This window comes from Amblyomma mixtum, chromosome 2 (assembly GCF_055824585.1).
Source record: "Amblyomma mixtum isolate Tamu chromosome 2, ASM5582458v1, whole genome shotgun sequence".
NCBI classification, from domain to species: domain Eukaryota; kingdom Metazoa; phylum Arthropoda; class Arachnida; order Ixodida; family Ixodidae; genus Amblyomma; species Amblyomma mixtum.
The window spans coordinates 129475645-129489715 of NC_143013.1; the positions used below are offsets into that span (position 1 = coordinate 129475645).

Below are 14071 nucleotides of genomic sequence, written 5' to 3' on the forward strand. Positions count from 1 at the left end.
GTCCATTGCCCATAAAACATTCCGCCACGTCTTCCAAGGCAAACTCGTCAATCGTGCGAGACAAAATTTCTGTGCTCTTATCTCGAAAAGCACTAAGCGTAGAAAATTGGGCTAGTTGGTTGGTAGTACTATTGTGATACATTCCAGCGGCTAAAAAGACACGGACGAAGGTAGACGAGACAGGACGAACGCCGGAGCTCAAAACACAATTGAAGTCGCCCATAAAGACAAGTCGCTTGTCCGTGTTTACGTACTGCTGCACTAAATCAAACAGAGCTGCGCTTTCATCGACAAAAGTGCATGCATATACACAGACAACACGCCATTGAATAGACCAGTAACTAAAATCGAGGACCACTCCCCTACCCGACAGAAAAGAAGCATGCGTTTATACAACAATACCTGGCAGCTTTTTGACGAACAAGACACACCCCCCCGAAGGGCCAACCGCGTGACTCACAACTGCATAAAACCGGTACTTGAAACGCTGCACCATGCTCTCGGTCTCTCTTTCGCCCTCGACCTTCGTCTCTTGAACACTTAGAATATCCATGTCGTAGTCATTTAAGAGGCGCAACACTTGGTTCTGCTTCCTTTTCGTGGCTAAACCCCGTACGTTAAATGTGGCAATTTTTAGCGACTGTGCAGAAGCCATTTTGTTACAGAGAAAAAGGGCCGAGAACATTGTGCTTACCTTTCACGTCTAGCATAAAGCTAGACGCCTTGCCCTTGGACTGGCGGACCTTGCGTTGGGGGCGGTTTTTCGACGGCTCTCTTGTCCGTCGGAACATTCGGTTTGGGTTTGAAAGTCGGTCTCCTCCCTAGTGGAGCTTTCGTTGGCGGCTCCTCGATGCTAGCTGCCTCCGCCTTTTCCTTTTCGCTGCCGCTCTCGTCGTGGGCTCGCTTCGCCGGTCCGGGGACGCTTGTCGCTCGGCCGCCACTCTTCTCAAGAGGTTCCAACTTACTCGTTGAATCCGTTACCTCAGCGTTTGGAAAGCGCTCAGCCTCGCTCTCCATACCTTCCCCCGAATCTTCGTTGCCAGGTGTTGTGGCTCCCTTGCCTGACAGACAGGGTGCTTCGTTCCCACCCCCCGGAAGCACTTGCTTGCCCGTAGTTACGGCTGGCTTTCCCGCTTCACCAACGCCACTTGCTGCTTCTTCAGTCTCAGCGACATCCATTTGGTGCTCCGCCGAGGCCTCCCTCGTTGAAGGTCCTGTAGCCACCGCGTAGGATCGTACGCAGTCAGAGTCAACGTGGCCGAACCGCTAACATATCGAGCAGCGCGGAATCTTAAATTCCCGGCGTACATGACAGGTCCCGTGGCAGCGCAGGCACTGCATTGACCGACCAGGCGCAACCACGAGGGCCAACTCTCCTGCAACTCTTATCTGGTGGGGCAGGTCCTCTGTCTTCATCCCAGGCTTCAACTCTAGGAGCACGGTCCTGGTAGTTGAACCCTTTTCGTGAACGCCTTGGACGCGCCACCTCTCACGGGTAACTTCGGTCACCTGACCGAAAGCCGCCAACGCAGTTCGGATGTCTTCATCGGCAACTCCATGCAACATCCAATGAAGCCGGAACTTCACCTGTTGATCCTCAGGGTCGATGATGATGCACCGGCGCCCTTTGACTAGAAGATCTTTCACGGCAAGCAGCTGCTCGGTTGCTTCGACGCTGCTCAAAGTCACGGCCCACACGTGGGTGATTTCATAAGCCCCCAGAGCCACCACGTCTGGGAGCCTACCAGTCTTCGCCAAGGCGTCCCGGAAATCTTCAACCCTAAAGGGTCGCACACGTACGTCTCCGTGCAAAAAAACAGTGTTCAAAACAACACGTCCGGTGGGCAGGCTCGGCAAAATGATCTGATACTCCTTATCATTGTTTCCTTCAAGCCTGTTACCGCGGCCAGCCTGGGCCGCTATCGCCGCTCCGCCGGAGCTCATGATTCTTCGTCCGTACACGCCGGTGGCCGGAAGTAGAATGACTCTGAGCTGTAGCGGCGCTTTGGTTGTCCTTACTACCTCTTTCATGCGCTCTCGCAGATGCACAGCGTAGTCCATGTGTAAGCGAAGCATGCGTTTCCTGCGTCCCCCAGTCGCGCCAAAATTATTCTCAGTTTGCAGAAGTCGTTAAGGCACGGAAGTTCATGTAATGAAAAAAAAAAGACGAAAAAAAATCTGACACCAACCACAAGCCGCCAGTGAGGATTGAACTCACGACCGCTGGTTTACAAGACCAGCGCTCTACCACTGAGCTATAGCGGCTTTTTTTTCTTTATTGCCGGGCTTCGACATTATAAAACAGAACATAATAATATGTACATACAGTATACACAGTTAGTCAGGATCCCAAAGAGTGGGCCTGACTTAGGTTAAAATTCTCTTAAAGTTACGAGGGGTCCCAGCCTTGGTAACCACTCAGGAACCTCCACTATTAGCTTTTGTTCTTCCAGAAACTTGTGCATACTTTCTCTAAAATACATACGGGCTGGCCATGCGTCAGGGTCACAATGATACCCTGCCATGCGGGAGCGCCATATACTGTGGAGGCGCACCAGCATGACTAAGTCTAACGGTACCCCATCCTCGTTCTTGGTTGGCAAAAACCTTATTCAGTATGAGTGGATTGGAAGCTGTTTCTTTAAAGTCCTCTGCAGCACGTCCCAGAAATAGACCCCTTCCCAACAGTGCAAAAAGTCGTGATCAATTGTCTCCGGCTGTTTGCTTATGAGACAATGCGACCCCCAAGGAAGAAATATCTGTTTTGCCTCAAGAAAAGTTTTCACAGGTAAAGTTCCAGAGTGCAATTTAAAGAAGAAACTCTTGACTCCCGGGGGTACCTTTATTTTCTTTACTCTTTTCAATACGTTGTAGCCCGGCCCTCCACAGTGCATGGCCCTGTACAAGGGCACCGGAAAGAGGATGTCACACAAATCCTTGTACAAATCTTTCCGGCTCACATCACTCAAATAATTGTTTTGAAAATCTAGCATTAAAAAATCGGACGCTGGCAACTATCTCCTTGAAAAACCCAAACATGCCACCCGTCACACACTCAGTTGAAATCACAAAGTCTGGCTAAGCCCTACCGAGCCTTACTTGGCACACTGTGCGCAGAAAAGGATCATTAACATCGCGCAAAAACAAGAATCTATTGACCAATTGCTTCGCAAATAAATGTCCAAGCCCGAGTCCTCCATCCCTCACTCTTCTGAACAAATTGGTTCGCGTACACCTCTCCCATTTCGAGGCCCACACAAAAACAGCAAAAATACGCTGAAACTTTTGTACATTAATTCGCGAACAATGCATCAGTTGCATCACATACCGCAGTTTGCTGATGAAAAACAGATTACACACTGTGGCTCTCGCAAATATAGATAGATAGGACGCTTTCCACTTTTCAGCCTTATCGCGTGTTTCTTGCACCTGCCGGGTCCAATACGGTTCGCTGTCGCGGTAATTTTCCAGCGGGACACCCAAGTATTTCACAGGGGTCGTGTGCCAGGTCACGTTAGCAAAATTTTTTGGGGTCACTGGCCACTGTCCATGCCAGAACCCCACACACTTCCCCCAGTTAACCCTGCTCCCCGTCACAGTGCTGAAACGCTTGACCCCGTCGACCGCGTTACGAATGCTATCGTGACTCACGCCAAAAACAGCAACATCATCTGCATATGCTAGGATCTTGACTTCAGCCGTCTGTAGCCGAAATCCTTGAACAGCATTATTTCCTATAATGTGCTTACACAAGGTTTCTATACAGATACAAAACAAAAGAGGACTGAGGGGGCAACCTTGGCGAACAGAACGCTGAACGTTAATGGGGGCCCCCAACAATTTATTAACAATTAACCTGGTAGTGCAATTTCTGCACGCCAAGGCCACACCCTCAGTGATAATAGTGTCTAAATTAACATGATGAAGGATAGAAAACAATATGTCATGCGCAACACAGTCAAAAGCTTTTTCTAAATCTAGTTGGAGAACTGCCACATGAGCGCCAAGGGCGTCACAGCACTCCAATACACTTCTTGCTTTGTGAATATTGTAAGCAATAGACCGCCCCTTGATGCCACACGTTTGATGAGGGCCAACGATTTCTCTAATTACCATCTGAAGTCTGGCATCTAGCACCTTCATAAAAATTTTGTAATCGACGTTCGTCAGCGAGATGGGCCTATATGCTGTAACCAGTTTAAGTTTCTGCGCGTCATCTGTTTTAGGAATGAGTACTGTATGGGACGTACCGTAGGATGGAGGCAGAGCATTACGATTGTAGGTTTCGTTAAATAAAGAAGTCTGCAAAGGGGTTAATTCACTCTTAAACACTTTATAAAAAACAGCACTTAAACCATCCGGTCCTGGAGACTTACCAGGGTTTAAGCTTTCTATAGCGCGTTCGACTTCTTGCTGCGTAATCTGCTGCTCTAAAATTACTTTTTGCTCGTCATCCAGCCGTGGCATATCTTTCAAAAACTCTTCTCTAAATGCATTCGAGTCGACTTCATGTTGCGCGAAGATTGTCTGAAAGTGCTCAAAGAAGGCCAGCTGTATGCTATCGTTATCAGAGACTGAAGTGCCTGCCCATTCTACCTCGTGAATCTGGTTTCGTCGAGCGTGCGCCTTTTCCATTCCAAGCGCCCGCTTAGTGGGCGTTTCTCCCGCGACCAAATCTGCCGCTCGCGCCCGAACTGGCATTCCCTGATACCGTTTTTCTTCGACAATTTCCAGCTTTTGCTTTGTTTTCTTGATGTCTTCCATAAATATGCCCGGTTGTTTGCATTCTTGAGCTAACAATTTTTCTAGCATAACTTTCAGCTGCCTTTCTTGTAATCGTTCTTCGTGCCTTAGAACGGTGGACCGCTCTATAGCCTTCATTTTAATGTCTTGTTTCGCTAGTTCCCACTGCAACCCGACTTCGTTTTTTCCTTCCCTCTCTATTTTATTAATCTTTTCTACCACGGCATCAGTGAAAGTTTTGTCACTTAGCAGGTTAGAGTTTAGTTTCCATAGGTCCCACGAAAAGCTGTTATTTCTCTTCTTCGATCCTACAGAGCACTCGACTACACAGTGATCAGAGTAGGACACAGGCAAAACATTGTACTTATGACATTTTGGCAATAAATCAAGTGACATATATATGCGGTCGAGGCGCGCGTGACTGCCACGTTGAAAGTGCGTGTACTGCACATTGCGTGCACCCTCTAAGCATTCGGCAACATCTTCCAAGGCGTATTCGTCTATCATTTGATTCAAAACCTCAGTACTTCTGTCCCTGAAGGCTCGGTTGCTACTCTTATCGCAAGCGCTCAAAACACAGTTAAAGTCACCCATGAGAACTATTTGTTTGTCGGAAAGAAGATACTGTTGCAGGTGCTCAAAAAACGTTGCCCTGTCTTCCACTACGTTTGGCGCATAAGTGCATAGCACACGCCACTCAACGTTGCAGTACAAAAAATCGGATACTACGTAGCGGCCCGATTGAGAAGAAAAATACGCCTGTATTTCGATTCCCGGCAACTTTTTCACAAACACAGCACACCCAGCAGAGTTGCCAATCGCATGGCTCACAATTGCATAGTACCTCGACGTGAATCGTTGCACCATGCCTCCAGTCTCCACCTCCCCTTCCACTTTGGTTTCTTGAACGGTTAGTACAGCTGCAACGGAAAAAGAGTGGCACAAGTGAATCATGACCGGAGCGAAAAAATCGCGCCACGCGGTGCTATTGTTGCCGAGTACACCGATAGCGAGAGTGCCAGGAACATTCCATTTCCTAAAGCGGGGGTGGCCGGCAGAAAGCAGCCCACCTAGATATTCGCCCATCTGAATTGTAACATCTTAAACGAACGCCTGTAGATCTCTGAGCACATAATCTCGTTTTATTTGTTTTTTTTCGCTGGCGGGGCGATCAATGTTGTCTTTATCACCGTTTTCCTTTAAAAATGTGCTGGGGATGCGCTGTAAAAAGTGGCGATACACTGTCAAAAGTAATGTGTGGCAGTGCCTGCTTTCGGATGGGCTGCTTTCTATCGGCCACCCCCACTTTGGAAAGTGGAATGTGCCAGGCACTTTCACTATCTGCGAGTACGGCTACAATAGCGCCGCGTCTCGCAATTTTTCCGCTCCGATCATGAGTCACTTGTGCTAATCTTTTTCCGTTGCAGCTGTACATCTATGTCTCTGTCCGCCAAAAGGCGGAGCACTTGACTCTGGTTTCGCTTCCCGCTCATGCCCCTTACGTTAAGCGTGGCGAAATTAAGGCACGACTCCGGATACATTTTGGTAGCGAAAAAAGAGGCCGGAAGCATGGTGCTTACCTTTCACGCCTAGCACTAAGCTAGACGCCGTCTTTTGCCCCTGAGTCATCGGGTGGACCAGGGTCACTCTGCTGCGGTGCCGGCTTATCGGCCGGCTGTCTTTCCGTCGCGACATTTGGCCGCGGCTTGAAAGGTGGTCGTCGTACTGGAGGTGCTTTTGCAGGCGGCTCCTCTGCGTTAGTCGCGGCCGCCTGGTCTTCACTGTCGGTCTGTGCGTGGGAGCGTTTTGCGGGGCCGGAGACACTGGCCACGAAAGTGTTGTCCTTTTGCGTCGCGGCCTCACAGTCCATTTGTTTCAGTGACTAGTCAAGCTGAGGGCTCCCACCCTCAGTTGACGCTCTTTCAGCTGTCTAGGGTGATACCGCTGCCGCAGTCTGCGTCTCCGCGCTGTCGGTCACCTTGCTCTCTTCCCCCGTAGACACCGATAAATGCTTCGTCGCTGCCAGGCCTTCGTCACCTCCGGCACCCTTCGCAGCAGCTTCAGCCTCGTCTACGTCCATCAGCAGGTCTACCGACTCGTCCCTTGCCGTCGAACCTGTCGCCGCTGCGTAGGTCCGTACGCAGTCCGCCGCAACATGACCGTACCGTCTACATTGGGTACATCGCGGTACCTTGCAATCCCTGCGGACGTGGCCCTTGCCTCCACAGCGCAGACATTGCATTGGCCTTCCGGGCACGACAACGAGAGCCAGCTCTCCCGCGACTCGGATTTTGTGCGGGAGGTCGTCCACTTTCATGCCAGCTTTCAGCTTCATGAGCACGGCTCTTGTAGTCGACCCTTTCTGGTGGAAACCTTGAACCCGCCAGCGCTCCCGAGTGACTTCGGTAACTGTTCTGAATGCCGCGAGGGCCGTCCTTATGTCTTCGTCTGCCACGCCATGCAACATCCAATGCAGTCGCAGTCTCACCTGTTGGTCTTCTGGGTTGATAATGATGCACCGGCGGTCTTTCACCTGAACCTCCTTAGAAGCGAGAAGGCGCTTTGTTGCCTCCGCGCTTCTGAGAGTCACCGCCCAGACGTGGTTCACCTGATACGCCCCCAAAGCCACCACGTCGGGGAGCGTACCAGTCTCGACCAAGGCTTCACGAAAATCTTCGACCCGAAAGGGCCTCGCACGCACGTCACCATGCAAGAAAACCGTGTTTAACACGACACGCCCGGTGGGCAGCTGCGGCAAAATAATCTGGTAGTCGTTATCATCTTTTACATCTAGCCTGTTTCCGCGGCCGGCAAGGGCCGCTGTCGCCGCTCCGTGGGAGCTCATGATCCTGCGTCCGTCACGCTCGGTGGCCGGAAGTAGAATCACTGAGCTATAGCGGCGCTTTGGTTTTCTTTACTACCTGTTTCATGCGCTCTCGCAGATGCACAGCGTAGTCCAAGCGTAAGCGAAGCATGCGCTTCCTGCGTTCCCCAGTCGCGCCAAAATTATCCTCAGTTTGCAGAAGTCGTTAAGGCACGGAAGTTCATGTAATGAAAAAAAAAATTAAAAAAAAATGACACCAACCACAAGCCGCCAGTGAGGATTGAACTCACGACCGCTGGTTTACAAGACCAGCGAGAGAGAGAGAGAGAGACTCTTTATTGAAGAGCAGAGAATTTAGCCGGCGTTTTAAAAATCGCTGGCATGCTACTCTGCGTAGGGAAGGGAATTTGGGAGATAAAGACAGAAGGAGAGCAGAGTGGAAGAGGTAAAAAAAACGAAGATAACATGCGACCATGAAATGGGTACTAAGGATGCAATGGCGAGTATTGATGTAACCTATGGAGTGATGGAATGCATAGTCTGTCAAATGGGCTGACGAAGTTCACTGCATGAAGAATGCATGAAGGTGACGTGCAAGTGAATTTAAAGCTCATCGAGATGTCCAATGTCTTTTAAATATGTGAATAGAAAAGTCATTGCAAGTATTTGTTGCCTAAGGCAGGCTAAGGGACCTAAAACTTTGTCCATTGTAAGGGGCACTGAGCAGAACTTCTGCATGCAATGTTCATAGTACGCACGCTCGTTAGCATATGCAGGGCACTCAAGCAAGATACGCTCCACAGTTTCTATCGCGGCACAGTTATCACAGTGCGGACTGTCCATTTGTCTAAAACGGTATCGTAAGCCGTTTGTATATGCAGCATGTAGGGTCTGCTCGCGGGCAAGTCAAATCTCGCGCCGCTCACCGCGGGTAGCCTCGGAGCCCTTCTTCCCGAGTGGGGGGGCGGGGGGAGCGAGGCTGGGAGAAAGCCTTTATAAGGCGAGACCGGGCAGGCTCGCGCTCTCTCGCTCTTGGACCAGCACTGCGAAGACCACGTGACCCAGCTGCCACGACGACGACCGGCCCCCCTGATGTGAGAATAAACCCTTTGTACAAAGTCCTGCCTCGAGTGACTGCCTGTGCGTCCCCGCGCAGAGGAATTGCCACAAATAATGGCGCCCAACGTGGGGCTTTAATTGACACCTTGTGGACGATTTCTCTGCCGATTTTGGGATGTGCAGCCAGACTCGTGGCAGGCCCTCTTTGTTCGGGGCCACGCCGGACCGATAGGGTTAAGGAGCGGGTCAGGCGGAATGTTCGCGGGGTAGCGACTTGTGTAGTGTTGTAAATTTGTTAGGGGTTTTGTGTTATTTATGTAGTTTTCGGGCGTTTTCTGTTGTGTATTTCCGTGTGTTTGTAGATAGATTGTTGTATATATGAGTGTTCTTGTTGCCATGAGCAGTTAGCCGGTGCTGCCGGACAGTTAGCGCGAACTATGCCTCCCAGAAAGGATGTTTCAGCCACGGCTTTGGATGGCGGGGCAGCCGGTAGTGAGACGGCCGACGCGGCGGCCGTAATGGGGCAGGTGACTGAGATGTTTGCCGCATTAGCCCGTCAGCTCGGTTCGGTGGCTGGCGCCAACCAGGCCGCAGCATCGGTAGCAACGGCGACAGCATCGCGCCCGCGGATAAATATGGAGGTCCCCTCCTTTTCCGGGTACACGGACGCGAAATCAGTCCACGAGTTTTTAGAACAACTCGAGGACTACCAGGCGGCTCTGGGCGCCCCAGATGACGTAATGCTAGGGCAGGTCCTGCCTGTAGCACTCGTCGAGAGCGCGGCGCGATGGAGGCGCTGCCAGCCGACTTTCCAGTCGATGGCGGACTTCAAAGATCGTTTCCGCGCCGAGTTCTTGCCGCCTGATTATGAGCGCCGGATGCTGGAGGAGCTCGCGTTGCGCACCCAACACCCAGAGGAAAGCCTCCTCGAGTACGTACGCGCAATGCAAGAGCTGTACAAGAGGGCAGATCCGACGGCAACCGACCGAGATCAGGTTGCGCGTGTGATCAGGCAGTGCCATCCACGCTTCAAGCCGTATCTGCGGGGCCGCAGTTTTACAAACCTCGAGGCCCTAGCGCAGGAGGCCAAGACCGTGCAGGCGGATTTACTCGCCGAACTGCGCTACCAGCCGCCCCCCAGGCCGGCCGAATCGCTAGAACCGGGATGCGCATGGGATGGAGGCCGAGAATGCGCGATGAGGGCTCGGCGCGCCGAGGTAATGGCCGTGGAAAGGCAGGCGGAACCCCCTGTTGTCCCTCGCGCGCTTGACCCGTACGCATTCGAGCAGCGGCGTCGTGCCGGTCTCACAGGCCACGCGCCGAGCAAGCGTCAGGAATGCGCGCAGAAAGGGGAGAGCCGTCCCCAACCGCTTCGTGGAACGAGGGGTCCTCCGTCCACGCGGCGGGTGAATGACCGGCTTTGCTGGAATTGCAACCAGCCCGGCCACGTGGCACGCGAATGCCAAGCTAGCCGTATGCAGGGAAACGCCAGGCGCTGGCGGTGATGTCTGGTGGCACCGACCTTTCACCGTCAGCGGGAGAATTTCATGGTTGTCAAGGCGCTAGTCAGGAAAAGAACTCCCGCGCCGGCGACGGGGAGGCCTTTGTCCCGCTCGCCTGTAGAGCTCAGGGAGTCGTTCCGCGCTCAAGCCCTTTTATGCTAGTGCAGTTAGCGGGTCGATGCTACTCTGCACTCGTAGACACGGGCTCAACGCTGTCACTGGTCGGTGACGAGGTGTACGAGGCCTGCCGGATAGGTAACATCCGTGTCAGACCGGCCGAAACCCCGTTAAGCTTAGCAGCTGGGGCGGCAAAGGCAAAGGGAGCAGTGCGTCTTACGATGCGCTTTGACGGCAGAAAGCGGAGACATCGCTTCGTCTATCTGCCTGGCTTGTCGATACCAGTAATTCTGGGAAGGGATTTTCTCTTGAGCGAAGGCATTGTGCTCGACATGGGGGAGAATGGCTAACGTTACAGCCAGCTCGCCCCCCTCATTCCCTTCGAAAGCGCATCCTTGCCCAGCTGTCCTGCACAAAAGGTGGGTTTCCACACCTGTGCGACAGAAAGGCAGGTGAGCTCCCTCGAGATGCTGAGAGAAGGTGGCCCGTTAGAAGCGATTATTGCGTCTTTCTCAGGACCCAGTAGTCAGCGCCGAAGGCTCGCGGAAACTTTACTCCCGTTTTCGGATTGCTTCACGGAGAAACCGGGCAGAACCGACCTGTTTCAGCACGAGATTCAGACGGGTGATACGCGCCCTTTCAGGTGTAACCCGAGGCCGTTAAGTGCGCATAAGAGGCAGCTTCTCGACTGTGCCCTTGACGAGATGATTGACACCGGTGCGGTGAGACCCTCACAAAGTCCCTGGGCGTCACCAGTGGTTCTAGCACCCAAGAAAGATGGATCGGTCAGGCTGTGTGTTGATTATCGTAAGCTCAACTCACTGACGCCTACGGTTGCGTACCCTTTTCAGTCGATCGAGGCTGTGATGTACGCGTTAGGGAACGCGAGGTTCTTCACAGTCCTAGATGCAAGCAGAGGGTACCTGCAGATTGAGGTGGCCGAAGGTGACATTGAGAAAACCGCATTCACCTGCCACCGCGGGCTCTTCGAATTTACTCGACTCCCGTTTGGTTTGTCTAACGCCCCGAGCACGTTCATGCGACTGATGGACATCGTGCTGGGCGATGCAAGGTTCAACTACGCCATGGCGTACCTCGACGACGTTGTGATATTCTCACAGTCGTTCGAGGAGCACCTCATTCACCTGAATTCCGTTCTCGATAGAATGAGACGTGCCGGTCTAACCATAAATCCAAAGAAAGTGCAGTTGGCATCGAAGAGAGTGAACCTCTTGGGCTTTGTCGTGGATGATGGCACACTGAGACCGAATGATGACAAACTGCAGGCAATTCTGAACTATCCCTGCCCCATGGATGTGAAAAGCTTGCAGAGGTTTTTGGGGATGGTTGCGTTCTACAGGAAATTCATCCCGCGCTGTTCGGAGCTTCCAAGGCCGCTGAACCTGCTGTTGCGTAAAGGCTCGAAGTGGGTCTGGGGCAAGGAACAGAGTGACGCATTTGTTGCCTTGGCTCGCGAGATAGCGAATACCGCTAGTCTGCGCCTCCCCGACCTGAACAAGCAGTTTGTCTTGCAGACAGACGCTAGTGACTGCGGTGTTGGAGCTGTTTTGCTACAGGAACACGAGGGCAAACTGCGCCCTGTCGCGTTCGCTAGTCGCACGCTCACATCGGCGGAGCGGAATTACTCCGTGACCGAAAAAGAATGCCTGGCGATCATGTTCGCATTGTCGAAGTTCGACATGTACCTAGACGGAGCGGTCTTCACCGTGCAGACAGATCACCAGGCATTGTCTTGGTTAAAGAGGCTCAAGAACCCCGCAGGCAGACTCGCGAGATGGGCGCTGACGTTGCAACGTTACGCGTACGCCATCGAGTACCGCCGGGGCAGCTTGAACAAGGTGAATTGAAGAAAATAGCGCCAGAGCATGCAGACCACGAAAAGACAAGGACGAGACACAAAGCGCTAACTCACAACTAATTTTATTGAAACCAGGCAGCGCCTTTATATGGCGAATTTCCACTGAAAAAGAGGGAGGAGGGCAGGAAAGGTAAAGATATCAAAGCGACCATCACAGCGAGCACACATGAGGAAGCGGTAACTAAAAAAAACAAAAAAGTTGTCAAAGATTATTTAAGGGCGGCATCTAAATTAGTTGTGAGTTAGCGCTTTGTGTCTCGTCCTTGTCTTTTCGTGGTCTGCATGCTCTGGCGCTATTTTCTTCAATTCAAGTATGCACCAACTCGCCCAAGAAGAAGTGTTAATTGAACAAGGTGGCCGATGCTTTATCGCGCGCACCATGGAATGCTGGCGAAAGCGCTTCAGAGGCGCAGCCCAGCTTTGTAAAAAGCGGCGTCACCGCTGTTGGAGAGGAGGAGAGGGCGGACGGGAGTGTCGCGCCCGGTTTGGAGAGAGAGGAGACGGACAAAGGTCCCGCACGGTGCTGTGACGGAAGGGAAACACAGCAGCTCGTGGCGGCGACCGCTCGCCTGCCTAGGAGCGAGGCAGAAAGAAATCTGTCTTGGGGAGTAGCGGTCAGTAGAGAAGAGCTGATCGAGGCCCAGAAAGCAGACGGTCTTTGCCAGCGGGTGCTGAAGGAGCTTGCGAGCAGCGCAGCTTGCACCGGGAACGCTGAGGGCAAGTACGACGCGTATCTGCTGGGCGATGATGGCTTGCTGCTCCGCTACATCCCCCAACTTGACGAGGAAGAGGCGATAGCATCCCCTTTCCGAGTCGTGGTCCCGAGAAGGTTGCGGAAACGGTTCCTGCAGTACTTCCATGACTCAGCGCTGGCAGGCCATGGCAGCGGCAGTAAGACTTACGACAAGTTATGCCGTGTCGCGACCTGGCCAGGCATGAGAAAGGATGTGCTGGGATACGCCCGTACCTGCCCGGTATGCCAGGTAGCCAAGCCTCGGGCGGGCAAGCCCGCTGGCATGATGAAGGCGGTAGTTAGCAACTACCCGTGGCAAGTGGTCGCGTGCGATATCATGGGACCCCTCCCTCGGTCCGCGCGCGGAAACCAATTCATCCTGGTAATAACGGACCACTATTCCAAGTGGGTTGAGGTTTTCCCCCTTAGGAAGCTTGTGTCGGAACGAATTTGGGAAAAACTGTTGGAGACTTTCACTCGTTTCGGTTTCCCTTCCGACCTGATTACAGACAATGCTTCGTATTTCACAAGCAAAGTCTTTGTAGACTCCTGTCGGGCGCTTCAAATCCGCCACAGGAGAACGAGTCCCTACCACGCTCAGAGCAACATAACCGAGCGGGTGAATCGAAATCTGAAGAGCATGCTGGTCGCGACGACCGAGCAGCACAGAGATTGGGACGCGCGGCTGTCCGAACTGGCGTTCGCTACAAGGACAACCGTGAATAGGTCAGTGGGTATTACACCCGCTTACTTGAATTTTGGGAGAGAGATCGCTTTTCCGCTAGAGAATGCCCTACTCGACGCGGCGGGGCCTGCGCCCCCTCCGCTTTCGCAGTACGCGGCAAGGCTCCGGGAGCGCCTGGAGGGAGCGCAGCGAGCAGCCCGCGAAAACCTCGATGTGGCGCGCATGGAGCAGGCGGATCAGCACAACAAAGGTCGCCGTCACGTCGTTTTCAACACGGGCGACTTAGTACTCAAGAGAACGCACCCACTTAGTAACGCAGCGCGCGGTTTCGCCGCGTCGCTAGCGCACAAGTGGGCTGGGCCGTACGAAGTTACGGCACGGACTACGCCGCTCACCTACCAGTTGCGGTTGTTGACAAACGGCGAAACCGCCGGTCCGGTGCATGTCGCTGATTTGAAGGCTTTCCACCTTCGCAAGGACGATGGCTGCGAAGCGGTGGAAAATCAGCGCGATGCGGCGATTTCACCCC

General features: G+C 52.8%; 1 non-coding gene across 1 annotated transcript; it reads right to left on the reverse strand.

The window, feature by feature from the left end:
• Positions 1 to 2193: 2193 nt before the first annotated feature.
• Positions 2194 to 2265, reverse strand: TRNAT-UGU (transfer RNA threonine (anticodon UGU)). The gene has a single exon. It is a non-coding gene; the product is annotated as a tRNA-Thr (tRNA).
• Positions 2266 to 14071: the final 11806 nt, after the last annotated feature.